The following is a 26,182-nucleotide window of genomic DNA, read 5'->3' as shown; positions in this document are numbered from 1 at the left end:
CCCTCAGCCATGTTGGCCTGGTCCTTGAGTCGGATTCTGCCTCAGTTTCTCCACTCAGTTTCCTCATTGCTCCTGAACACAGCTTCAGGATTTGCATATAACTTGTCTCTTGGCTGTGCCAGGTGAGGAACCACCAAGGCCACACTGAGACCATCTGACTTTCCATGTAGAAAGTGCCTCTGGGGTTGAGTCAGTGTCCCCCGGCCCTGGCAGCCAAACACCCTTCTCACCTCCACCAGAGCAACATTCTCCACGTCGGGGTTGATTTCAGTTGCTGTTGTTTGAGTCTTTGTCAAAGACACAGCCTGGTAGAGCACGTTCTCCATTCTTCCTGTCTAAATCAGGTCTAAATCAGGCTGAGACGGATCATGTACTTCCTGTACTTTCAGCCGACCACTTCCTCTACCTGAATATCAGTTTCCACACCTATGAAAGACCTGGGGGAAGGGCTGGGGATTTAGCTTAGTGGCAGAAGCACCTGCTTTGTAAGCAGGCAGTCATGAGTTCGATCCCCGGTACGGATAAAAAGGAAAAAGCCAAAAAAAAAAAAAAAAAAAAGAAAGACCTGGGGGCTCAACATGACGCCCAATCTATGGTACCTCCCACATCTTACAGGCTTGGACAATGGCTTCCCGCGCACCAGTATGCAGGGAAAAGAAATTTAACATCTTCATTGTTCCTCAAGTAACGAAAAGTCTCCCCACCTCACAGCTTATCATAATACTTTAATCAGACTGAGACATAACACTACCCTGAGGAGCTGGACTAGGAACCGGAAATGCTCCAAGAGCAGCTGCTGTCTCAGGCTGATCAAGGGCAAAACCCCCCCCCCCCCCCCCCCCGTGAACAAACACGTGACCCCAAAGATGACTGCTTGGGTTCAAATTCAAGCTTTTATTCTGTCGAACTATTGGCCAACTGTATGATTATTTTATTGCCTTAGTTTCCCATTTGGTATGTGAGAGGTAAAATATCACATATCTCCTAGAATTGTGTAGAAGATTAAATGAAATAATTTGTATTGAGTTTGGAATGTGGGATTTGCTACAATATAAGCACTCAAAATATCTTTGATAGATACTGTGCGGGCTTAAAATATTTAAATATTCAATGGGTGCAATGAATATTTAAGTTTTAAAATGTATGACGGTAAAAGATACATTGTCATGAATTGCCTTCAAAGAGTGATTAAAAATACAGAAAATCAGGCTCATAAAAGCATTGGGGTGTGTTTTTATCTGTTTTATTCACTGAACTTAACACTGCAAATTTTGATTCTTTTCCAAAATCAAAATGACTATGAAAGATAATGAGAGGTAAAATGTTAGTTGGTTGAGAAACAGTTATATCAGCACAACCTAAAGACACTGCCAGAACTGCTGCAGACAGTAGAAATAAAAATAAAACTCAAAAAATTAAAAAACAAAAAGAAAAACAAAGTGGCAAGAATTTTAAGTGTGTTAGTAAGGGGAGTATTTTGAGAGGGATTGCTGGTAATATATCTTACTGTAAGACATTTAAAAAAACCTCTTAGACATAAATGGAAAAAATACATTTTAAAAGTTCTTAATAAAGAATTCTTGAACCCTGTGGCTTGCACATTTACCACTGAGCTACATTGCCAGCCCCCAAATGCCTTTTAAAGGTTTGTGCTTGATATGTCACCAGCAAACTGCGTAAGTACTGCTTTTGCAAAGTTTCCACCACACTATTATATTTATTTTTTGCTTTTACTAAAATATAAGGCACTTCATTGCTGACTTGGCTTTTGGCAAAGACGGACATGGTTTGCTATTGTTATTGGATCTGGAGAAGGATACTTTCTTGGAAGAGGGAACTTACGAAAAAAACTTATATATCCCCTTTGTAAACATTTTGAAAATTGAGGATGTTCTTTTTCTGGTCAACTTGTTGCTACTTCTCTTTTTTGAAACATGCATTTCTATGTCTTTGACCCATTTCCCCTCACTCTGACACTTAGATCTGGAATGTGGAAGTGTCCCTCAAAAGGATGACAATTTAACAGCGTCAGATAAAAACTGGATGAAACTTCAGATCAGTTCCTAAGTTCCTGAACACATGCAATGTGCCATGGTTTTACAATTTAGAGAAGAAAGTTTGATGCCACTAGAAAATTGCTGAAAATGGCAAGACTCAGTTTCTCCATCTATAAAGTGGAGCAGGAGGGGAATGAGACGATGTAAACCCTAAGAGCCCTACGTTTGGAAAGGAACAGAATCACGAGCCTGCAAAGACCTACCAGAACTTCCTCTGCAAAATATGCCTTGGAAGATGGAAGATATGGGAGGAATTAAGCCAAGACCAAGAGAAGCTGGGGAGAAGAAGTGCTCATTTTGGTACAGGGCAGGAGAAGCATCATGTGGTAGAAAGAGTGGGATATATGTAGCTTTACGCGCTTTGGTTTAAACCCTAGGTCAGCTGCTTTGTGGTTGTGGAAATCTGAGCCTAAAGTGACTTGACTGCTCTAAACTTCTCGAAGTGCTACTGGGAGTCAGCTAATACCTTTTATTTCACCTCCCGTGATCTAATGAATATTAAATGACTTATGGTGCATGAGACACTTGTCACAATGCGACCATGGCAAAGTACTTAATGATAATGATTGCTACCATTTAATAATGTGTCAGATATTGCTCTCAGCACTTTGCATCTAATAACTCTACAAGTTTAGGAATATTAATAATCCTATTTTACACAAAGATCAACTGAGGCCTAGAGATAGTCATTTGTACCAGGTTATATGGCTCACAAGCAATAGAGCCAGGCTTTGGGTCTCCCGTCCTATTTGCTCTGTCCTCTGATGACTGTTTCAGACAAGAGAGCAGCTGAGAGAGAATTTAGTCCGCTGGGATCCCTAGGGGGCCCACTGTAGTGTGGTGGGAAGGAAGAGTGGAGGGGAGCCAGCAGGAGAAAGAGGCTAGTGGTGGCCTTGAGCACAGTACCAAGCAGTGGTGCATGATTTTCAGTCTCCTACTTATCTCTAATCTAGTAGTCTAGGAATCTAGTAAATGAAGTTCTGAGTAATCCCAGAGATGGGAATTAGAGCTAAAATAAAACAAAAATCATACACTCTGTGACCTCCACCTCCCAACTACACCCTTAATTGGGAGGAACCCTGAATTCCAAACTGATTTTAATTTCCTAAGAACTATTGTTTTTTCCATCTCAGCATCCTCTTGCTTCCGTCACCGGATTTACCATTTAAATTACTTTTTATTTTTTCTTCTTTTTTTAAAATTTACTTTATTTTTTTATTTTTTTTTTTTTGTCTTTTTCCTTTTTGTCGGTACCAGGGATCGAACTCACGACTGCCTGCTTGCAAGGCAGGCACTTATGCCGCTGAGCTAAATCCCCAGCCCCTATTTTTTTAGTTTTTGAGATAAGGGCTTGCTTTGCAGTCCAGGCTGGTCTCAGACTCAACAGTGATCCTCCTGCCTCAGCCTCTCTAGTGCTGGGATGACAGGTGTGCACCACCATGCCCAGCAGGCCTATGATAGTGGATTTTGGGGTGACTGGTGTGCTCTGTGACCTGAGAAAGGGCTCCACTTAACTTTTACCAGCATGGAAAAGGGTGTGGCATGGGGGAGTCTGTACAGGTGTCACTTGCTGCCTCGGGAGCAGCCAGGGACCGGGCCTGTCACAGGAACAGCCGTGGGGAGAGGGCAGGAGCAGGGCTCTGCGTGATGTGGCCCAAGTGTCTGCCAGGTCTCGGAGTCGCTGGCTACCATGTGCCCTAGTTGAGTACCACTCAGGGAGCCCGGCCGGGTGCTCTGTCCCGGTGGCCCCTTTCCTAAACCAGGCCGGTGTTGCAGCGCGGCAGTGGGGACCTCAGGCGCCGGCTAACGCCATCTCCTTCTCGCCCAGTTTCGCGATCCCTACCCCTGGGAGTGCTTTGGCTACCTGCTGCACCTGCCCGTGTGTACGCGTCTGCAGCCCGGGCCGGGAGACCATCACTGCACTGCTATGTTTTCTTCTTTGGCCTTTTTACTTGTTTCTGTCTGCCTCCTTTCCTAGAATCAAAATTCTACCAAGGGAGGAAATACATTTGTCTCATTCATTGCTGTACTTTCAGTTTCTGGCAGCTGGAAGGGGTTCAGAAAGTAAAAGCTGGGCGTGGTGGTGCATATCCCTGATTCCAGCATTCTGGAGACAGGGAAGTCGCTGCATGTTGGTGGCCAGGCTGGGCTATGTAGTGAGTTCATGGCCATTTTGAACTGCATAGCAAGACTCTGTCTCAAAAAGTAAAAAGAAAAAAAATTTTTTATATATATGCAAAGGGTGACCCTACTGGGGAGATTTGGGGGAGATCCAGGCTGCCAACACTTGGGCTCTATATAGTCATTTCCTTTATTTAAAAATGATCCTTATTGTATATAATTGGCAGAGGTGAGTTTGAAAACGGGCAGTGTGCAAGCTAACTCCAGAACCCATGTAATTAACCATGAGGTTCTGTGGCTCTGCAAAAGAAAACTGAGCAGTCACAGTCATTAAATCCATATAAAGATATTTTTTTGTTTTGTTTTGTTTTTTGAGACAGTCTTACTGCCTATCCCAGGCTGTCTGAATTCACGATCCTTCTGCCTCAGCCTCCCAAGTGCTGGGATTTAGGGCAAGCAACAACACACCCAGCTAGAATAATATTTTTTTGATGGAAAATATTCACACTATGTTGCTGAGTTAAAACCTCAGGCTTTTTGGGTGTGGGAATGCGTGTCTGTAATCCCAGCACTCAGGAGGCTGAGGCAGGAGGATCTCCACAAATTCGAGGTTAGAATGGGCTACATAGACAACTCAAAACCAGCTTGCACTAAATAGGAAGAGCCTGTCTCAAAAATATAAAACAAACAACAACAAAAATCCCCCTTCGGGCTTCAATATATGTAGCACTTGCCACACATGGTTGTTGGGAGAATTAAATGTTAATATGTGTAAAACACATAGTACTGCTCTCCTCCTCCTCCTCCTCTTCCTCCTTCTTCTTTGGTGCTGGGGATTTTTCAGGGGATGGGTGTGTTAAGTATATGCTCTGCCACTGAGCTATGCTTCAGTGGGTTCTGGAAAAATGTTGTCAAAGCCATTGGTGAGTCATCTTTCATCATTGGAACATTTTGGGCAGACGCCAGTCCCCAGGCCACAGTGAGGAGAGAGTTGTCATCACTCAAGGGTAACCTCCCTTGAGTTCATGTAATGTCTGTGTGCTGGAGGATACTTTTCCTCGATTCTCTTCCACCCTGTGACTTGGGCCTAGGCAGTAAGCTGACAAAAGACAGAGTAACAGGAGAAAATCATACATTTTATTTTTACATTAATAAATTGATTTGCCATACTAGGGGTTGAATCCAGAACACATTCTAATCAAGTGCTCTACAACTGACATGTATCCCCAACACTTTAAAAAATATTTTTTGAGACATAGTCTTGCTAAAGAGCCCAATGACTAAATTGTTCAGTTGCCTTGAACTTATGCCTCAGCTTCTTGAGTAGTTGGAATTACAGAAGTGTGCCATCATTTGCAACACAAGTTTTACTTGACATTAATTTTTTAGGTGACCCTTCCGGGATGATGGTGGAGCAGTAAGCAGCAGAGAAAACAGCCTTTCTGAGAGTCGCCATCCAGATGCTGGAATAGAGCATCATGACGAAGACAAGAAGGAAATAGGCCCCCTGGACCCAGGGAGAATCTGAAGTGTGAATTGAAGCCCACAGAGAGAGTAAAAAGAAAATTTTCAGCTAAGAAGAAGGCAGTAGCAGATGGCACCTTCACCCAGAGTAGGATTCCCTACAGGAGAGGAGCTATTGGAACCCGGGGACTCATGGTCATAGTGACTGTGGCAGCTGGTGACTCCAGAGGACCCTGCAGAGACACACAGCAGTGGAGGGGGGCTGAGGATCTGGAGGACGGCACCGGCTGCCGGTGGGTGCAGCAGACTCAATCTTCCTACAGGAGAGAGTGATTTTGGAGTTGGGCTGGATAAGCCTGGAACCAAAACTGCTGCCGGCTTCCTCCAGCATCTCCTAGCTGGGCGCAGACCCGTGGAAACTGCTTGGACTGTGGTGAGCCCAGTGAGTCTGGTCTCAGGGCAGGCCTGCAAAGGTTATCCACTACTCTGCAATAAAGCAACTGCTGGCTTGCTGGGATACAGGGGCACAATTCAGGACTCTGTCTCCACAGGCTATGGACTAGTGAACCCAGACTGAATCCTGGAAGTGGACTATTTGGGTTTTTTGTTTCTTTCTTTTTCTTTTCTTTTTTTGTACAGGGGATTGAACTCATGACCTTGCACTTGCCAAGCAGGCGCTTCTGCCACTGAGGGAAGTCATCACCCTGTTGTATTTTATTTTATTCAGTTTGTTTTTTTACTTCTTTCTCTTGCAATTTTTTTTTATGAGTGTGAAAGTGGTTCCTAACCTCTTTGTGGATGTCGTTCTGTTCTGTTCTACCTTTTATCTTCCACCTCTCTTTTCCTTTAGACTTATGCACCAATTTCCCCAGGTTGGTGGTGTCCACTTTTGTCCTCCAACCTTACTTGTAATCTCTTTCTGTTTTTCCACTTCTCTATTTTCTCCTTAAACAATTTTAAACTTGAACCCCAGGGGCAAAACTGACACATTATAGACTTACATATTACATGTAATTATCTGGCTTATTTTACATTTTGTTGTATAATCACAAATCTAGTTCATACAGTTAAAAGTTGCAAATACAGGGTTAGTTCACATTCGATCTCTGGAACCAAAAAAAAAGGGGGGGGTTTAATTCAGTTTGTTTTGTAGGCTGTGTTTGATGTGTTTGATGCTATTGGTACCACTACTGCCCAAATTGACATAACTGTTCTGACTATTAGCCCTGATAATCCATGACTGAGATTAACTAACGGTCACAGAAATACTGTAGTACAGTGCCAAGAACCAGGGACTGGGCCAAACAAGCAATAACTTCTCATCTCCGACAAACTGAAGAGGTAAGGTCTTCCAAGCAACACAAAACCCCAAAACCAGCTACACCTGGAAGATACTTAAGTAATCATCACCTAAGTTTCCTAAATATCACCAATAAAGCAATCCACCATAGGCAACTTACAACCATCACCTCAGGAATAAAACTAAAGAAGAAAAGAAATGAGAAGGCACTTAAACAAGATGCAACCCCAGACATCCAGTTCACCAAAGGCAAACCCAGGGGGCAATGAGGTGGGACAATCTGAAAGCCCCCACCAGGTCTCTCCAAAGTGGTAACAGTAAAGCAATTGAATGAAGCTCTGAGAAAAATGAAATCAGAAACAATTTCTCAAATAACTGCAAAGATTACCAAAATACACACCATGTTTAGTGATGTTAGAGTGGATACAGACAAAAATAATAGACAAATTTAAGCCAGTTATGGTAGTGCAACATAGGAAACAAATGGAATTCATAAAACAGGTTCAAGCAGATATCCAGGAGAATAAAAATTCCATTAAATGTTTTCAAAGCAGATTAGGCCAATGTGAGGACAGGATCTCAGATATTGAAGACAAGCTTGCAGTTAGCAACCAGGAAAGGACAGATTTCTCAAAAATAGCAAAGGACCATGAGATCAATCCAGCAGCTGCCAGATGAGACAAAGAATAACTTAAGATTAGCTGGAGTCAAAGAACAAGCAGAAGATACCACAAATGACATTAAAAACATGTTCACAGACATGATGACAGAAAACTTTCCTGGTACAGAAAAAGAATTTGACATACAAATAAGTGAGGCATATAGAACACCAATTAGCAATGATCAAAAAAAGTCTACAGCTAGGCATATCATAGTTAAGATTCAAGAAATTCAACACAAGAATAGAATCTTTTTTTTAAAATTTTATTTAAGGAGAAAAAGAAAAAAAAACAGAAAAAGGGTACAAGTTATACAGAATTTCAGAAAGAAACAGTAGGGAATCACTAGTTAATAGATTACATATTGTTATCTTAGAAATAGTTGTTCAAGAAGAATAGAATCTTAAAATTTGTTAGGGAAAAAAAAAACACAAATCACCTACAAAGAAAAGGCCATCAGAAACACACTTGACTTCTCAGTACAAATTATCAAGTCAAGGAGAGCCTGGAGTGAAGTACTCCAAGTTTCAAAGGAAAACAACTTTCAACCCAGATTGGTGTACTCCACAAAACGATCTTTCAAAGTTGATGGAGAAATAAGATACTTCCATGACAAAGAACATCTGAGAACATTTATGACCATCAAACCAGCACTCCAAAGTGCCCTGAAGGACATTTTAGAAAGAGACAAGGACTACAGCTCCATGAACCCCAACAGCAGGAAGCAACAAGGAAAGGCAAACAATTAGAGGGAAGGGGATAAAAGGGGAAAGGTGAGCCAACACAGGAAAATAACATGACAAGGACAAGTCTATACATATCAGTTATAACCATAAATATTAATGGTCTCAATTCACCAGTCAAAAGATACAGACTCGCAGAATGGATCAAGAAGCAAGATCCAAAAATATACTGCATACAGAAAATACATTTAATTCTAAAAGAAATTCATAGACTGAAAGTCAAAGGATAGAAAACAATATTCCATGCAACAGGAATCCAGAAAAAGCAGGAGTAGGTATTCTATTTGCAGACAAAGTGAATTTCAAGCCAAGATTGATTAAGAGAGTTAAAGAAGGTCACTACATCCTTATAAAGGGAATAATCCAAAAAGAAGAGATAACAATCATAAATATATATGCAACAAATACCAGTGCACCCAGCTATATAAAACAATTACTAATGGACATGAAAAATCAAATAAGCCCTAATATAATTGTATTGGGAGACCTCAATACTCCACTGTCACAAAAAACAGATTGACTAAAGTCAATAATGAAATACTAGAACTAAGTCAAACTTTTGAGCAAATGGACTTAGTAGATATCTGTAGTGTTCCACCCACAACATCAGAATATACATTCTTCTAGCTGCACACAGGACATTCTCCAAAATAGACCATATACTGGCTCATAGAACATGCTTAAGTAAATATAAAGGAATTGAAATTATCCCATGCACACCATCAGACCACAGTGCAATGAAATTGGAAACTGATTTCAAAGGAAACCTCAAGAACTTCATCAACACATGGAAATTAAATAGCACCCTACAGAACAACCAATGGGTCACAGATGAAATTAAAGAAGAAATTAGATAGTGTTTACAGTTCAATGATAACAGTTGTTGATACCCGAACTTGTGGGACACAATGAAAGTAGTCTTAAGAGGGAAATTCATAGTAGTAAATATCCACATCAGGAAAACAGAGCAAGTACATATAGACACTTAATGTTGAACTTTAAACTTCTAGAAAAACAAGAGAAGGCTAAACCAAAAGTTCATATGTTGGAGAGCATTGAAGTTGAATACACATGCAGGGCTGTGGCGTGGCCTGGGCATAACTGAGCTGAGAATGAGGAGACACCTTAGGGGGCAGGATAGGCCACAGCTGAGGCCACCTGGACACTCTCTGGATAGTTTCCCTTAATTAGCATGTCTGTTGCTCTGAGTGGTCCTTGAACTCCTCCCAAGATCCTGCTTAGGATTCCTCCATTGTCCACTTAACTCCTTGTTTGTTCTGATTAAATATGACTGCCTAGCATCAGTTGGCAAGCTGGCTAGCAGAAGTACAGCTCTGCGGAGGACTTCACTCCTCCTGCTGCTCTAAAGACCATGCAGCTTGCTTCATTCCTTTGAGTCTTCACTGTGCACCGTTTGGGGAGGGGTTGGGAGTCTAGGCGCAGACCCCGACACTTGTACAAGGGAGGAAATTATAAAGCTCTGAGCAGAAATTAACACACTGGAGACTAAAAAAACAATGCAAAGAATCAATGAATTGAAGAGTTGGTTCTTTGAAAGATTAAATAAAATTGACAAACCCTTAGCCAACCTTATCAAAAGAGACTCAAACCCATGCAATTAGGAATGAAAAGGGTGAAATCACAATAGACCGTACAGAAATCCAGAAAATCAGCTACATCTACTTTGAAAATGTGTGTTCTAAGATGGAAAATTCAGAAGAAATGGACAGATTCCTAGATACATATGAATTACCAAAGCTAAATCAAGACATAGAAATCCTAAATAACCAAATATCAGTGAATGAAATTGAAGGTGTAATTAAAACCTATCAACAAAGAAAAGCCCAGACCCTAATGGATTCACTGCTGAATTTTACAAGAAATTTATTGAAGACCTAACACCACTACTTTTCAATCTCTTTCATGAAATTGAAAGGGAAGCAACACTTCCAAATTCATTCCTGGAAGCAAGCATTGCTCTGATTCCAAAATCAGAGAAGGACCCAACTAAGAAACCAGTTTCTCTAGTGAAGATTGATGCAAAAATCCTCAATAAGATGTTGACAAACAGACAGCAGCAAATCATCAAAAAGATTACCATGATCAAGTGGGGTTCACCCCAGGGATGCAGGGGTGGTTCAACATACATAAATCCATAAATGTAATACATCATATTAACTGAGCCAAGGACAAAAATCATATGATCATCTGAATAGATGAAGAAAAAGCTTTTCACAAAGTCCAGCACCCATTCCTGATAAAAATCCTACAGAAAATGGGAATCGAGGGTCTTTATCTCAATCTTATAAAAGCCATTTATGACAAACCAACAGCCAACATCATACTTTAGTGGACAAAACCTGAAAGCTTTCACTCTAAAATCAGGTATAAGACAAGAATGCCCACTGTCTCCACTCGTATTCAGCATAGTCCTGGAAACTTTAGATGGAGCAATTAGACAAGAGAAAGAAGTAATAGGAATAAAGATAGGAAAGGAAGAAATTAAACTATCATTATTTGCAGATGACATGCTACTCTTCTTAGAAGACCCCAAAAACTCCACCAAAAGCCTATTAGATTTAATAAGCTGAATAATAAAATTCAGTAATGTAGCTGGTTCAAAAATCAATAGCCTTGACTTCCGGGAGAACATGGCGGATAGATAGCAGCAGCTACGGAGGCTCTCCGAGATACCCCATTTAAAATCCAGGAATGGTGTGGTACGAGGAGTCCTAAGCAAGGGAAGATACACCCTGCTGACCCAGGAATGAACTAAGATAAGAGAAACCAACTGGAAATCCAATCTTGGTGCCATAACAGGAACAGATAAAATCTCAGCGCAGGAAGCTAGAACTTGCACCACTGGAACCCGCGATTTGAATTTCCTGCTGCTGCTGCTGCTGCTGCGTCCAAATCTGCAGCGCAGGGAGAGAGACGCGTGAAAGCTGTGAGAGTGGGAATCTGTGAACGGAGTTGAGAGCAGGACTACCAGGGAGCCCTACATCGACTTGTGGTGAGTGAATGGAATGGGGACCCTTTCATAGTGTAGGAGGCTCCAGCGAAGGACATACTGGGACCAGGCAGACTTGCTGGAACAGGATGCTGCAGTGACATTAGCTGCACATTCCCCTCTCAAGTGGGATTGGTGGAGAGTGCCTGGCCTGTGTGACGCTGCTGACTAAGACCCAGTAGGATTAGCCCGAACCAGGTCCCAGCGCCTGGAGGTGCACACTAGCAGTGAGGCCTTTGGTAGGTTGACCTGGAAGGGCGGGCCCAGCATAGGCTGCCCAGGTCTGTGTCTCCCTAGTACACTGCAGTGGGCGGGAACACATAGCCAGCGCAATTCAAACAAACTGTAACTGACAAAGAGAAAAAAATTGGGCCTCCTACATTCGCTTGTATGGAAGGAACAAAAAGTATAGGAAGAGGAAGCAACAAGAAAGGGTCCTCAGCCCCCAATCCTGAGAACACTGATCCAGGAAAGGGAAATGCAAAGGAAGACAGAAAACATGCAATATCAGGCACGGCACCAATAGACATAAAGCGATATCTACAAAGCCTCATAGACAAGTTTAAAAATGAAGTATTTAATGACATAAAGCAAGATATAAGTAGAATAGTTAGAGAAATGCTAAGCACTGCCCCAAAAAACAGATGGTGGAATGGAAGAACAGAAAAAAAGGGAAGAATTGTTTGATGGAGAAAATAAAGAAAACATAGAATACATGAAGCAGGTTCAAAGAGATTACCAGGAAACTAAAAACTCTATCAAAAGCTGGCATAACAGCTTGAAAGAAACTAAGGATAGATTATCTGAATTGGAGGGCAGATTTGTAATATGGGAGCATGAAATGAAAAACTTCTTAAAAATAACAAGAAAACAAACAGCAATAATTCAAAGGCTAGAAGATGATAAGAGGATCTATAACTTAAGAATTAAGAACATAAAAGAAGTAGGGACACAAACAAATGGACTACAAAGGCTATTCACAGAAGTAATCCAAGAGAATTTCCCTAATTTAGCAAAAGGTAAAGATACTCAGATGTATGAGGCATACAGGACCCCAACCACCTACAACCCAAACAGAGCTACACCCAGGCATATAATAATCAAAATTCCAGAAATCCAATATAAGAACAGAATACTAAAAGCCGTCAGAGACAAGAAACAGATCACTTACAAGGGAACACCCATCAGAATTACAGCAGACTTCTCGGCACAAACCATCAAATCACGAAGAGCGTGGGGGGAAATAATTCAAGCTTTGAAAGATAATAACCTCCAGCCAAGATTGATATATCCTGCACAACTGTCCCTAGAAATTGATGGAAAAACAAGGTGCTTCCAGGATAAAGAGGAACTAGGGGAATTTGCAACCACCAATTCAACTCTACAGAGAATACTGCAGGATATTCTAAAAAAGGAAAATATCAAGATTCCAGAAATAGTGGCAGAGAAGCCACAATGAATGGAGCAGAAAGCGAAATGAAGAAGACAAACTGACAACAAACAACAGAAAAAGAGCTCAACAGAAATGAGGCAGAGAAGATTGGATGGTAGGAACAGCTATTTTGGAGAAAACAAGATATCATAATAGCTAGTGCTGATTTAGTATCATCTTGCTTTGAAGTCCCATCAAGCTTTTATTCTTCTGTCTCCATTGGTCTTAACAGATTGTATCTTATTGGATTTTATTATATGTGATAATATAAGCAAAACTTTTATAGACAAGGAGATTATACAGAAACCATTGTTCATTTTCTGATAGTTGGTTCTAAATACCCTGTAATACTGTCATTCTCTTGAATGGTTTTACATTGTCTTGATATGTTTGATGCTACAGTATACAAAGTTATACTCAAAAATTTCAAGGAAAGAGATACTATGGTAACTACTTTTATGTCAGGATATCTTGTGGTGAAACACTATTTTGTTTAAATGGTTATGCTTTGACCTGCGCTGTTTTGTTGTTATGCCCTCTTTTATCTCAATCTCCTTTTTTAAAATTATTTACTTTTTTATTTTTATCTTTTTAATTAAGGGAAAAATAAAAAATAGCAGGATACATTATAGTAACCCACTTTCATTTCCTATTAGCTTAATGATTATTGACTTGATTTGAAACCCTGTATAGCCCTCACCATCTTGCTTTGACTGATTTTCCTCTATTCTGCTTTGCTTGATAGTACCAAGTTCGAAAGTATAGGCAAAACTGTGAAGACAATAAGATTCATTAGGACGCCCATTCTGGTTGACTATTATCTTCTTTTAAAGTCCTGTAATGTCTCCAATGTTTTGGTTTTATTCTTTACTGTTTTGTTCAATTTTATTATAACTGACAATATAGGCAATTCTTTTTAAGATAGAAAGAGGCAGTATGGTAACCATTGTTGATCACCTAGTATTTTGTTTTTACATTATCTATTATGTCCATCCTTTTGATTTGACTGACTCAGTTCTGTTATGGCACATTTGGTTTTACTCTCTTCAAAAAAAAGTAATAAGAACTGTGGGAGTAATAAAACCCAAAATGTGTAATTGTCATTGTACAAAAGAAAGGAAAAGAAAGTGCTCTAAAGAATATAAATGCATATATATTTAAGTTTATAAGATAGATAACCATATTACTGAGTTTTCTTGGATCATTGAACAAAACTGTTTCCAGTCTCACTGTTTGAAAGTTCACTTTATATGCTTTAATTTTGTAACTTGAACAACTATTTCTAAGATAACAATATGTAATCTATTAACTAGTGATTTCCTATGGTTTATGTTTTCTGAAATTCTGTATAACTTGTACCTTTTTCTATTTTTTTTCTTTTTCTCCTTAAATTAATAAATAAATAAATAAATAAATAACAATAGCCCTTGTGTACATGAGTAACAAACTCACTGAGAGAGAAATCAGGGAAACAATACCTTTCACAATAGCATCCACAAAAATGAAATACCTAGGAATCGATGTAACAAAGGATGTAAAAGACCTCTACATTGAAAATTATAGTACTCTGAAAAAGGAACCTAAAGAGGATATTTGGAAATGGAGAGATAGCCCATGCTCTTGGGTAGGAAGTGAAAATGGCCATACTTCCAAAACTGCTATCAGATTCAATGTAATCCCAATCAAAATTCCAATAGCATATCTCACAGAATTAGACAAAACAATCCCAAAATTCATCTGGAACCAGAAGAGATCTAGAATAGCAAAGGCAATCCTGGGCAACAAAGACCAGACAGGAGGCATCACGATTCCTGGCTTCAAATTATACTATAAAGCTACTGTGCTAAAAATGATGTGCTACTGGCACAAAAACCCCTTCAGATTTGGTGTTTTTTTTTTTTCCAGATTCATCAGACCTGAAGGGTTTTTTTTGTTTTTGTTTTTGTTTTTGTTTTTGTTTTGTTTTGTTTGGTACTGGGGATTGAACTCATGACCTCTTGCATGCTGCTGAGCTAAATCCCCGGGCCCTCAGATCTGAAGATTAATGGAATAGCTTAGAAGATGCAAAAACAACTGCAGACACACTAAGCCACCTTATCTTTGACTAAGATGCCAAACACATTAACTGGAAGAAAGATAGTCTCTTTAATAAATGGTGCTGGGAAAACTGGCTCTACACATGCCAAAGATGAAGACTAGACTCATGTCTTTCACCATGTACTAAGCTAAAATAACAATGGATCAAAAATCTTAATATTAAAACATAAATATTAAATCTTCTGGAAGACAGAGTAGGTAAAACTCTTGAAGACACTGGTGTAGGCAAACACTTTATGAAAAAACCTCAGTTGCACAGGAATTATCACAAAGAATCAACAAATGGGACTGCACTCTACTGAAAAGATTTGCACAGCAAGAGAAGCCAACAGAGTGAAGAGACAACCCACAATGTTGGAGAAAATGTTTATCAACCTTTCCTCAGACAAAGGATTACTATCAAGAACTATTAACAACAACAACAACAAAAATCAGTCCTCCCAGATTTAAAGATCCAGTCCAAAAATGGGCATCTGAGATGAATACATACTTCTCAGTTGAAGAAGTACAGACAGCAAATAAATACATGAAAAAAATGTTCAACATCACTGGTTATTCAAGAGATGCAAATTAAAACAACACTGAGATTTCACCTCACCACAGAAAGAATGGCTATCATCAAGAAATCAGTCAATAACAGATGCTGGGGTGATGTGGGAAAAAGGAACCCTTCTCCACTGTTGGCGGGTGTCGGTGTCACTCCCGGCCGGCAGGAAGGACACACAACAAAGTCTGGCAGTGGACAACCTTTTCTTTTATTTTCCTTCTCCGTACAGCCTGCCCCGGGAATCCTCCCGGCCGAAGCCTCTGTTGGTCCGCTCCCCGCGGCTCCTTGCGTGCTTCTCCCTACAGTCTGTCCCGAAGCCTCTACCGGTCCGCTCTCCGCGGCTCCTTGCGTGCTTCTCCCTACAGTCTGTCCCGAAGCCTCTACCGGTCCGCTCTCCGCGGCTCCTTGCGTGCTTCTTCTGCTTCTTCTTTCGTGGCGGGAGAGGCACTCACTTTTATAGGGTTACAGTGGCCAATCAGTTCAAAGCGCGCGATGCGGGCTGATTGGCTAACATCAGTTGTTGCTAGGCAGACTATCTTACAGGGCGGGTTGTGAAGCAGGAGATCTTACAGGGCGGGTTGTTTACCAAGCAGGAAGCAGGAGATCTTACAGGGCGGGTTGTTTACCAAGCAGGAAGCAGGAGATAAGCGCCATCTTAGCACACTCGATGGGAGGGGTAATCTAGCTCAGGCTTTGCTCTTTCCTACAGGCCTCACGTCCGCCAAGTAAGGCGACCGGGCTCGGCCGCGGCTCCCAACATCTCCCCCTTTTTTATTTTTTATGAATGTGCGCATCGTAGCCCTTCCTGGACTGGGTGCAGAGGCTTATGCCCTATGCGTAGGCCCACCGTAGGTCCTTGGCTTAGACCCTGGTCGGCCGTCCCATGGTCTGCCAAGGCCCTGAGGCCCTCGTCCTTTTTCTAGGGCCAGGCACAAACTGGACGGAACCTGGATGCACACAAGCTTGCACTCATTTCCTCTCCGTAAAGAAATCCCCTCAGAGAGAAATTTAGACCTGGGCAGCATCTAACAGTCCAGCGGCTTACGTGCAGGATGGGGTAGGGCCTGGCTTAGGTTGAGTCGCACCGGGGGAGTACGCTCTTACCCGTCATTGACTCTCCTACCCAGCTATGTCATAATTTTTTAGAGGAGGAGTGTGGGAAGCTCACCGCCCCTAGACTCGGTCGTAGGCTAGGCGAGCGAGCCATGCATATGCCTGAGGATCTTTTTGTCCATTTTGGGCTACCGCTATTTCTATTCATCTTGTTGGTTGGTCTGTGATGGATCTCCGGTAGGGCAGGTTTGATCTTCAGTCGAGGGCTTTGTTGCCCGTGTCAGTCTCTCCGGTACCCACAGTGGTTCTCGTCCCGGTTCCTGTGGGAAAACACAAACCGCGCCTCGGTTCCAGCTGATTACCGGATCCGGGCCCATCCATTGTCCTGTTAGGACATCTTTCCATTTCACCCATCCCTTATTGCTAGGGGATGGACTAGAATGCTCCATAGCTGGTGAGCGGTTATTATTGTTTAAATTTAAAAAATTGTATGTGAACAGTGCCATAGATAACCGTGCCTTTGGAGGCAGGCCTTGGCTTACTCCCCCTTTTTGTTTATATAAAACTTCTTTGAGGCTTTTGTGAGCTCTCTCAATAATTCCTTGACCTTGAGGATTGTATGGGATACCATGTTTTAATTGTCTGCCATTGATCTTAAGCAAAAGCATGGGCCTCTTGTCAAGAGTCATGTGGAGTACTGGAACCTCTTATGGAGGCTGGGGAGCAGCAGGAGCTGTGCTATCCTGTCCTCGGCCACAAATACGATTTCCTTGAGCATCATAAACTGACCTGCAATCCTCTGCCTTATGTGGACCCTTTCTGCATCGCCCACAGACGTTATACGATCCTTCATTTTTAAGGCGAGGCTTGGCGTCTGCACTATTTGGGCAGTTGCGTTTAATGTGTCCTGGGTCCCCGCAGCTGAAGCACCCCTTGGCTTTATGTTCCTCTCTAGGCCCGCGAGGTCCCCTTTGTTGCACTGCCGCAGCCAGAAGAGCTGCAACTCCCGAATTAGAAAGCGGCCCCCCTATTTCTCTGCATATTCTGATCCAGGCGTTAAGATCCTTATTCTTATGTGGGGCTATTGCTGCCTTACATTCCTTTGTGCATTGTTCGAAAATCAACTGCCTAACCAGCGGTTGAGCCACTTCCCTATCGGAAAAGATCTTATCGGCGGCATCTTGCATCCGAGCCACAAAATCAACGAATGGCTCTGTTGTGCCCTGGACTATTTTAGAAAGGCACAAGGATGCCGTTCCGGCACCACTCACCTGCTTCCAGGCGCGAAGCCCAATGGTATTGATCTGCTCATAAACTGCACCAGGGAACTGAGTCTGATTATCAGCGTGGTGGCCTTCCCCCATAAGCATGTCTCTATTCCACCCCCGGTTCCCTCGGTTAGCGTTTCTTTCCGCCTGTTCGGCAGCGAACTCGGCGTACCAGGCTCGCCAATCCAGGTAACTACCCGAGGGCAGACACGCCTTTGCCAGCTGAGTCCAGTCCGCGGGGGTGAGGGGCCCAGAAGACAGGTTCTCCAGCATGGCAATGGTGTAAGGCGCAGTCGGCCCAAAGGTTGTAACTGCATTTTTAAGTTCTCTAATCTGCTTTATTTCAAAGGGTTCCCACACATTACGTCCCTGACCCATGGCCATCTGTACAGGATATATCCCATAGGGGCCGCTATCTATCCCTGGGAACGGGTGGTCTTCATTAGACACACGACCCCCATGCCACAGCTGTCTGTGGAAATAACGTCCCGCCGGCGGCGGAGCATCATAAGATGGCGGCCGCGGTTGGGTAGAAAATGGCGGCCTGTGCGTTATTTCCTGTACTGACGGAAGAGGGGGGAGTTCCCATGCGGCGGTCTCGCGGCGAGGGACCGCTTCCGGGAACGAGTTCCAGGGCGGAGCAGAAGGTTCTGTCTCCCTCCCCTGCCAGGGGGCGCTCAGAAGCTCTCTGCTTTTTCGTAAGCCTAGCTGAGCGGAGCGCAATTCGCGGCGCAACGCAGCGAAAGAGCCTTGCGTCTCCCCATCAAGCGACTTAGGCCCCTGACAGCTGGTCTCTTTGGCCTCCTCACCATTCAACCTTCCCTCGTCCTCGGAGTCAGACGACTCCGAGGCTTGAGCCCCGTCCTCCTCCTTAGCATCTTTGTTCCCCTTGACGGACCCCTCTCGGGAGCTTCCTGACTGGGCCTGCTCAAATACCCTGCGTACTTTTGTAAGCTCTTGAGAGCTTTCCCCGCAACCACCCTCACTCTTAGTGCCGCTACCTAGCATGTTTCCCATTTTTTAATATGTTACTCACCGCGTGAGGCCCAAGGAATCCGCCACTTACGCGTGAGCCTGAGAGGAGTCTACAAACCCTGTAGGTGCGCGCCACCCAGGGCCCAGGTTTATCCTCTACTCACCTGTCTTGCAGCTCTGCGTTGGAGCGTTGTCCACTGCCACGTCTCGGGGGTGATCAGCTCCCCGTGCGGGCCACCAGATGTCGGTGTCACTCCCGGCCGGCAGGAAGGACACACAACAAAGTCTGGCAGTGGACAACCTTTTCTTTTATTTTCCTTCTCCGTACAGCCTGCCCCGGGAATCCTCCCGGCCGAAGCCTCTGTTGGTCTGCTCCCCGCGGCTCCTTGCGTGCTTCTCCCTACAGTCTGTCCCGAAGCCTCTACCGGTCCGCTCTCCGCGGCTCCTTGCGTGCTTCTCCCTACAGTCTGTCCCGAAGCCTCTACCGGTCCGCTCTCCGCGGCTCCTTGCGTGCTTCTTCTGCTTCTTCTTTCGTGGCGGGAGAGGCACTCACTTTTATAGGGTTACAGTGGCCAATCAGTTCAAAGCGCGCGATGCGGGCTGATTGGCTAACATCAGTTGTTGCTAGGCAGACTATCTTACAGGGCGGGTTGTGAAGCAGGAGATCTTACAGGGTGGGTTGTTTACCAAGCAGGAAGCAGGAGATCTTACAGGGCGGGTTGTTTACCAAGCAGGAAGCAGGAGATAAGCGCCATCTTAGCACACTCGATGGGAGGGGTAATCTAGCTCAGGCTTTGCTCTTTCCTACAGGCCTCACGTCCGCCAAGTAAGGCGACCGGGCTCGGCCGCGGCTCCCAACAGGCGGGAATGCAGACTGGCGCAACCATTGTGGAAATCAGTGTGCTGATTCATCAAAAAACTAGGATTGGAGGTCCCATTCAACCCAGCCATTCCCCTTCTAGGTATCTTCCCAAAAGAATGAAAAACATCATGCTATGGAGATATATGTGCACCCATGTTTATAGTAGCACAGTTTATAATGGCCAGATCTTAGAAACAACCTAAATGCCCATCAATTGAGGGATGGATAAAAAAGATGTGGCATTTTTATACAACGGAATATTACTCAGACATAAAGAATGATAAACTGGACACTTTTATAGGTAAATGGATGGTGCTATGTTCTGATTTCCTGCATTTGACATGTCCCTTTATTTGTTCCTCCATTTCATGATGAAAATACATAATAGCTTTCTTCAAATTTATCTCTTCATTATAATATGCTCCACAATCCTCTCCTCTGAGTTTTGTCTCCCTTATACTATTTTTGGTCCAGCTAAAGGGTCTAAAATGACGAAACTGGTTCTACCATTTCCCTCAGTATTTCCACATAAGAGGTGGCCTCACAGTCACCTTGACTTATGACATCCACTTCCTGTAGAAACAGAGGCAGGGAAAGGTCCTATTGTCACACTGTATTGTACATTTTTCTATTCTGAGTAGGTTTCTCTTACAAACAAGCGATTGCTGAGTACAACACAAATCTTCGCAATCCTCTTGAAAGGGGTGGTGGTGGTGGGGAGAGGAATGAAAGCAGAGAGACAGATTCAAAATGTTCTACAAGTTCAAAAGCCTGAAATGGGGCAGAAAACAGAAGACAGGTTTTGGGGGTGAAGGTCATGGTTCTATGCCTGAACTGTAGCTGAAGAGGAAGAGCTTGAGTTCAAAGTGAGGCTGTGTTCTGGGCAGCGAGCTACTCTTGCTGTTCTGGTTTTTTGGACTCTGTAGCCTGTGGTATGTGCTAAGAGGTGCAGGATCAGGGAGGGCAGCTAAACATGTATGCAGGTTTTTGGCTATTGGCTATTGGCTTTGGTAGAATTTTTTTTTGAGACAGAGTTTCATTATGCAATTCAGGCCGGCCTTGAACTCATTTTGTATCCCAGGATGGCCTCAAACTCACAGCAATCCTCCTGCCTCAGCCTCTCAAATCCTGGAATTACAGGCATGCTCCACCATGCCCTGGTAGAATTTTTTCCCCACTTTGGAACGGGGGATCAAACTCACGACCTCGCACTTGCCAGGTAGGTACTTATGCTGCTGAGCTAAATCCCTGGCCCTGCTGGAGTTACTTTTGGTATGAGTTACCAATGGTTTTCCCCCTAATTGGTGCCAATTATCCTCTGCTGTTAGCCTGTATGAGCATATGTAGGAGTGTGCAGTCACAGACTGATAGACTAGAGGAGGGTCCAGGATGTCCCAGGAAGATTTATACCTTTAAGAGAAAGACCAGCTGCTAGAGGAGAGGCTAGAGAATAAAGCAATTCGGAGACACAAGGCACCCACCCAAAGTTCAGCTTTCTGGGTATTCCTTTGGTTTTGCTCTCCTGTAGGCTCCTGGCTCCCACTTCTTGATTATTGCTCATTCTTGTGTTGTATCCTTTACACGTTAGACTCTTTCTAACCACATACTCCTCCCAACTTGCTATGGTCTGGCCATAGTTTATCCTCCAAAGGTTGTAAACTGAAGCTTGGTGCTCATGGGGGTGGTGGGGGGTGGTAGAAGCTTGAAGAGGAGGTGGAGCTTAGTGGAAGTAATCAGGTCATGAGGTCATGGTTGTTACAAAGTGAAGCCACCAAGTGCATGTGGTCCCCGCACACAATTCCTTCTGCATGCAGCTGGTTTCCCTTTCCACTGCTTTGCTGCTATTGACATACCCAGGGGAGGGGATTGCTAGATACCAGCACCATGCTGTTTGGGTTTCCCAACTACTAAAGTCATGAGTGAAACTTTTCCTTTATGAAGTACCCAGTCTCAAGTATTTTGTTATAGCAACGTAAAATGGACCAAGATCTTCCTCATCTGCCTCTGTAGTCCTTCATAAGGCAAAGGTCACTGGCTCCTTCCAATCTTTGGCTTTTCAGCCTGGAGTGGTTCGTTGGAACTTCGGAGTCCTCTCTGAAAGGCTTCTACCACAAAGGCAGTCCACTCCTAATCTTCAGTGAGGCAGGGTGGTAGAATAGTTCAAAGCTAAGGACCAGAGTCACACTGCTTAGGTTAAACGCAGCCTCCTCACTTATGAGCTGAGAAAGTCAGGAAACATTACTTCACTTGCTTGTACCTGGCTTCCTCTTCTGTAAAATGGTGATGAGAATATGTGACAACACGGAACCCATAAGGCTGTCGAGAGGGTTACAGTGACTTTATGAATCTAAGGCTCACAGGTTTGTGCGTGGGCTCCCTTTGGAGCTGGACAGCACCTCCCTCTATTTTTGTGAACCCACAAGTCAAAGTGCCCAGCTTTTGCGCATGTGTAAAGTTACCTGAGCAGACAAAAATAAAATAAAATAAAATAAAATATCCAAATTATTATCATTAATTTAATGCAATTATGTCTTCAATAGTCCCTTGGTCATTGACAATGATTGCCTGAGCACAAGGGAGAATGACCCAAGGGCTGGTAATAGAAGCTGCTACCACAGAGCAGTGTCGGCTCCTGTCTGTCTCTGTGCTGCCAGTTCTCACCTGTAGGTTCTCTGTGTGTATTGTTTTTAATATTATTATTAATATTTTGTATTTTTGAGACAGGATCTTGCTATGCAGTTCAGTCTGGCCTTGAGTTTACTTTATAGCCCAGGCTGGTCTTGAACTTGCAATGATCTTCCTGCCTCAGTCTCCCAAGTGTGGGGGTTGCAAGGGGTGTCACCATGCCTGGCTGCATGTGTATTTTAAAAATCTTTCCCACCACACATTTCTCTGTTAAGCAGATAACAGGAAAGAATGACAACAAAAGCTCAACAACAAAGCTCCGTCTTTGGGATATGATTATTTCCCTTGTGCATCAAGTATTCAACATAAGAAAAAGAAAAGGAAAACAATTTCTTTTGTATATTCCTAAAACACACAAACTGAGGTTGCTTGTTCCAATGAATTGTGAGCATTTCTGTGCCTACTTCCAGGCAGCAACATCTGCTGTCTCCCTGCTGCTCGTGTTGGTGTCTGAATCTTCAAACTCTGCTTTACAAATGCTTCTCCAAGGGGATAAGAGGTTCAAACTGCAGTTCTGCAAGAAGTCATTCTTTGCAAAGCTGTTTCAGCAGCTCAGTCTGCACGTGGAACATTCTGAACTCATCTCCTGGGAGCAGAAGGCAATTCTCATCATTTTCAGGATATTCCTGCCATCCCATTGGACTCAGTAACCTGTGCTATTCTAGAGAATGCGAGAGGACCTGCCCTTGTACAATGCAGAGAGACAGACCATTTTGAAGACAGTCTTGCTCTCCATTTTCCTTTTGTTTAGGGGAGCTGTTGTCCTCCAAATCTGCCAGCTTGTCACAGTGTCTGTTCCTCAAGAAATCCCCATTCTGGTTAACTGCTGGTCTTTGGGAACTCTCTCTTCCTGTTGGTGGTTGGGCAGATTGACTGGCTCAGATGAGAGGTGATGATCTCAACCAGAGGGGTAGTGCTGGAGGGGCTCTCTGTGGGAGAGCTTAGAACTGCACCACCAGCCAGTAACTGGTTTAGTAACAGAGATTGGACTGGTAAAAGCAGACTTCCAGCTAGAGGAAAGGGATCTTGGTTTGTGTTCCATTCTGTTAGCTTTCCATGCATTGAGCTCAGAAAGAGGTGCTGCCAGTTTAGGAATCAGGTTGTTTTAGCCGCTTGGACCATGTTGATGATTTAGTTCCATTTGTATGGTGAGGTCCCTGTGAGGTGAATGTGGCAGAGAAGGTAGCGGAAAGATCATCTATGGAAACTTTTTTGATTATTAGCACCTTGGAGCTTTGCTTGGCACTAGGTGAGACTTTCCCACACTCTATGCATAGCTGATTCTGTTCATCAGTTTCTGGATTCAGAGAAGGAAGGTCTTCCTTTCCAAACTACAACTTTTCCACCTTGTCCACTTCCCCTTCGCCAAAACAAAACAAAAAACAAAACATCTGTGGGGAAGGCTTTTCCTAAAAGGCACAGCCTTTCCAGGAGCAAAAGCTGCCGTTCCAGTGTCAGTGGTTCTGTGTGTCACTTCCACTATGGTGGCTCATGCCATTGTGACCCCAGGAGAGCTGTGCCAACCAAAGAAGTTCCCTGAGACTCCAGCATATGTTCCCTTAGAGACACCAGAGTCTACAGAATTGAGCATAAAATAGAGGTTGGTGTCAGGAGTCTCCTGTAGTTCATAAAGGTTCATTGTTTAAAAAGCCATCAGAGGAATCATATAGCCCAAGGCTTTCTCCAAATCTGCCTTCTCCATGTTTTTCAAAAGTGGTTGTGGGCGACTTGGCTGCCTGTGGTGTTGAAAATTTAGCCAAGCAGTAATGAAGTCATGCTGTGCCATTTAGGCCCCATGTATCCCTTTTCAGTAAATTGAGGCATCCAACCTCATGGCCTGGATCCCAGAATGTAATCTCTGTGGCCCTGTTTTCCAAACTCCTTGAGCTCCGCAGCTGGGTCTTCTGAGAGAGCTCTTGTGAAAAGGGAGCTTAAATAGCTCAGCCAGCAGCGCACCTTGTGGCCAAGTAGAGAAGCCAGGTTCACGCGGCTGACTTGCTTAGCGCCCTCAGTTGCTCATCCCTAGTTCCTGACACATTTCCAAAATGGGGAAGGGGAACCTAAAAAGCATTTGTTACATTTAAAAACAGGGGTGAGGGGAGAAAGCTACGTCTGTGTCCACCTCATTCAGCTTCTGTGAGTAATAGCACTACAATGTTGCTTAAGTGGGTAATACCCAGACATTGGCCCAGGGAGGGCAAACAATGTTCCTAACAACGTAAGTGCTGTCATCAAAATACAGAGTTAAAACAATCAAGAATCTTCAGAGCTGTCAACTCCAGAGGTAAACCTGCCACATGACAAAGCCCTCACAACAAACCTCATTGGTTTTACACAACTGCTAAAAAGAGCGTGCAGATTTGTGTCTATAATTGTCTTAACCTTCAAAATCTAAGGATCTAAAGAAGCTTTAGAAAAAGGATCAGAAAAAAAATAATAAAACAAAAAATAAATTTAAAAAAACTTTTCCCTTTATAGAATAGCAGCTTTCCAGGCAAATTTCTTGGTATGTAGCTCTTGAACATACATTACATTTCTTTGGTCTTTACTATCTATAAATGCAGAAAAATCAAACAAGTAAAAAGACAGGTGGAGTGAGAGGTAATCCAGGAGAAAGACAGTTTCAAAATGATGTTTTCTTCTCTTTGGTTTTCAGTATTTCATTTGTTCAACTCCTTTCGAACAGCTGAATTGAGCTACTGGAAGGTGATAAGAAGAATCATCTACTGCTTTGGTGGAGTAGTAACAGTATTATGGATCCATTTTCATCATTTACTTCAGTTATTAGTCATTCAGTTCCATAAATCTACCAGTTGGCTCTTTGCAGACGATTCATTTTTCTCGCCCCACACCCTGCCTCTGGCCAGGGTGTTACTAAACTATCTGTACCTGGATTACCAACTTGGTTTTGAAGTAGTATGTGTTTTCCAGGCTAGCTTTGAACTCACTATTTAGCCCAGGCTGTCCTTAACCTCATGGTATCAGCCTTCTGAGTACTAGATTATAGGCATATGCCACCAAACCCAGCTATTTTCAAATTTTTATTTATTTAGTTATCTATCTATCTATCTTTATGTCTATCTTTTTTTTTTTTTTTTTTTTTTTTTTGCAGTTCTGGGGTCAAACCTAAGTCCTCATACATGCTAGATAAATACTCTACCACTGAGCTATCTCCTCATCCCATTTTATGATTCTAGATACATACTGAAATCATCTGGCCCCAGTTTATTTCTTTGTAAAGCAGCCTGCCTCTCAGTGCTTCTCTGAGGCTTCACTGCGTTAATATATTCAAGGCTTTTAGGACAAGAGCTGGCACACAATAAGCTATGCACAGCTGACCTCGGACTATCCCCAGACCTCAAGCCATGCGTTTTGGCACCTGATACTGTTACCTGCACCTCCCATCTGGTGTGGTAGGCCTTACTGGAAGCGATGTATGATATATCAAATAAGCATTTTGCTTGCATCCTAAAGTAAATCTTCAGCTACTTTCTTTGAAATTTCATGGAAGAAAGTTTCCCATGGGAGGTTTATTCCTGTGCATAGCACTCACAAGAGAAGCACTTTGCTTAATGCTGGGAAAAGAAACTGGGGCATATCATGGACAGTGCAACCTGGTGCAACAGCATGTCCAAGCAGGATGAGTCAGTTGCAAATCCCCCTCCCACTCCAGCCTATGCAGGAAGGAAACTTGGGGGAACCAAGGAAGGGATTTGGGTGAACTTAGGGGAAAGACGTAGATAGGCCTTGTAAGGAACCAGAATTAGGAACTGGAACTGTTAAAATAGATCCAGACTGCCACTCTTCCTCTCCACGCGCTCCACCGCTGCCATACTCGTGGTCACTGCCACGGCTCTCCTGGATGTCTACGACATTGTCTCAGCTTTGCTCCCTGCCATCCTTTCTATC

The 26,182-nt window shown here is 43.2% G+C and overlaps 1 pseudogene; it reads right to left on the bottom strand.

The window, feature by feature from the left end:
- Window positions 1-22,673: 22,673 nt before the first annotated feature.
- On the bottom strand, window positions 22,674-24,059 carry LOC100734635 (vasculin-like protein 1; annotated as a pseudogene).
- Between the last annotated feature and the right edge of the window lie 2,123 nt (window positions 24,060-26,182).

The sequence above is a fragment of the Cavia porcellus genome, unplaced genomic scaffold (genome assembly GCF_034190915.1).
Source record: "Cavia porcellus strain 051 isolate PalLab524CR breed Dunkin Hartley unplaced genomic scaffold, mCavPor4.1 scaffold_25, whole genome shotgun sequence".
NCBI classification, from domain to species: Eukaryota; Metazoa; Chordata; class Mammalia; order Rodentia; family Caviidae; genus Cavia; species Cavia porcellus.
The sequence above is the reverse complement of the archived record's forward strand: the minus strand, read 5'-3'. Positions and strand labels throughout refer to the sequence as shown.